The sequence below is a fragment of the Myotis davidii genome, unplaced genomic scaffold, assembly GCF_000327345.1.
Source record: "Myotis davidii unplaced genomic scaffold, ASM32734v1 scaffold244, whole genome shotgun sequence".
Lineage (NCBI taxonomy): Eukaryota > Metazoa > Chordata > Mammalia > Chiroptera > Vespertilionidae > Myotis > Myotis davidii.
This window is the reverse complement of record NW_006294993.1, coordinates 528,871-531,343: the sequence shown is the minus strand read 5'-3', so window position 1 is coordinate 531,343 and position 2,473 is coordinate 528,871. Positions and strand designations below refer to the sequence as shown.

The 2,473-nt window shown below is 50.2% G+C and overlaps 1 protein-coding gene across 2 annotated transcripts in view; it reads right to left on the bottom strand.

Moving 5' to 3' along the window:
* Window positions 1–2,473, bottom strand: part of GMEB2 (glucocorticoid modulatory element binding protein 2) — a 20,611-nt gene that overhangs the window by 15,906 nt on the left and 2,232 nt on the right. The window lies entirely within an intron of this gene.

Below are 2,473 nucleotides of genomic sequence, written 5' to 3'. Positions count from 1 at the left end.
GGGGGGGGGGGGGGGGACCCACACAACCACCTGCAAAAGAGTCTGGAAGTTTCCTCTAAAATAGGTGTGCTCCTCCTCCCACAAGACCAGCAACCCCATCTCCAGACACAACGGCCAAAATAACTGTGAGCTTGGACTCACACAGATCCACACATCCAGTTTGTGACAACAGGACTCACAACAGACACAGGCAAGGGACCAGCCTACAACGCCCATCAACAGCTGTCCTCACCCAAATTTCAAAAACAGAGCACTAAGTGATGTGAACACACAAAACTGAATCCCTGCCTCCAATGGCAACAAAAGTTACTTCACAGAGAACTGCTGGAGTTTAGACACCATCTTCCTCTTCCCAGTCCCTGGAGGAGCCAAAGCCCATACCCAGTTCTTGGCACCAAGCTTGGGTTCATTATTAGTGAAAACTGAGCACCAACTAATTTAGAGGTAAGATATAAAAAAGTATTTTTTAAATAGCATTCTTGGGCATAAATATCTCTCTATATATAAAAGCCTAAAGGGCTGAACGACAACAACTGGTCGATCAGTCAGTATGATGCGCACTGTCCACCAGGGAGCAGACCCTCAACGCAGGAGCTGCCCCCTGGTGGTCAGTGTGATCCCACAGTGGGAGCGCCACTCAGCTGACCCATGGGCACCAGAAGCCGGGCTCAGAGCTCCCGGCAGTGCTACCAGGGGCAGCGGCAGCAGCAGAGGTGGCAGGAGCAGCAGAGCCAGGATGAGCGGGAGCGGCGCGGCACATGGCCTGGGCTCAGGCTCCTCCCCAGCTGCCTGTCACCTGGCACACTACTACATCCCCCAAGGGGTCCTGGATTGCGAGAGGGCACAGGCCAGGCAAGGGACCCCAGCAGTGCAAGAATCCAGGCCTCTAGTATAAAAATAAGACAAAAATGTTAGTTCCTAAGATTAAGATCTAGTTTTCCATGTCTTCTACAAAATTACAAACGTTTGAGAATGGGGGTCTACAGGAAGCAATCTCACCTCAAACCCTAACTGGCCCCGCCCCAGGACTATGACTCCTTCCATAAAAAGTCTTTGCCTCAAGCCCGCCCTGTCCATTGTTTCTGTGCATCTAGGTTCTCACACCTTTGAACTGCCCCCTTGCAGACCCTCCCTTTAAAGCTTGAGCACATAATCTTGTAATCCGATCCAGGCCGGGCTTTCTCCCTTCCTTCCATTCCCTCCTTAACTCCAAATGCATAAAAGAAGCTGCAGTCTGTAGTCCTGAGAAGCGCTTTTCTGTCTGTCGAGATCTTGCTTCCAAGCATTTCCTCTATTTGATTCCGACAAATTATTATAAAAATCCTCTGTAGGTCTGGCGGTGCTTATTGGACACTTTCATGAAAACACTGCTAGAGAGGCGGCAGAGGTCATGCACCAGGAACAAGCATGATTTTTTATCCTCTCAGTGTTCCAAATGTTTAATTAGTTGCCAACTTTTTCAAAGTTTACAAAGTTCACATTTTAAAATTTTAGATTGCCCTAGCTGGTTTGGCTCAGTGGATAGAGCATCGGGCTGTGAACTGAAGGGTCCCAGGTTCGATTCCAGCCAAGGGCACATGCTCGGGTTGCAGGCTCAATCCCCAGTAGCGGTCGGGGATGTGGAGGAAGCAGCCAATCAATGATTCTCTCTTATCATTGATGTTTCCATCTCTCTCTCCCTCTCCCTTCTTCTCTGAAATCAATAAAGAAATATATTTAAAATTTTAGATTTCCAGCTTCTCTTGGAAAATGTTGGAGTCCCTGGAGGTGGTCCTTCTAGTCCTGCCTTTCCCAGAGAATCTGGGCTTCTAGTCCAGCTGGGGTGGGCACAGATGCACCAGCTCTGGTCTCAACCATACTCTCGCCACACCCAGCCAGGGTCCCACCCAGCCAAGCTGAGCTATGTGCCTACATGTGCAGCCCCCAAGTCGCAAGAATTTGTGGCTCTGAAAAAACATTTGAGCAGCCATCCTTCCCAGTTCAGACATGAAATGGCTTATTATTTTAAGGCCTAGGTTTGAATATCCTCCTATCTAATAAAAGAGAAACATGGTAATTAGCCATACGTCCGCTACCCTTCCCATTGGCTAATCAGGGCGATATGCAAATTAACTGCCAGCCAAGATGGCGGCCGGCAGCCAGGCTACTGACACGAACAGGAGGCTGGCTTGCTTGCTTCAGTGACTGACGGAGGACTCCAACGTTCCCCGCCTGCCGCTGCTGGGCTCTGAGCTGCTAAGAAACTCAGCAAGACACTTCGGATTCGGCTCCCCCGCCCGCACCGCCGAGCCCTACCTGTCGCCTGCGGCTCTGTGTGTGACAGGGTGCGGCCCCCCAAAACCCCCCATGGGCCCTGCTCTGTGTGTGACAGTCTGTAACAAATATAGAAGCTAAACAAAACCCCAGAAACCTGTTTTCAGTCAGCGGGGATCTCAGAGCTGGAGTCGCAACAAAGTTTCAAATACAGAAAGTA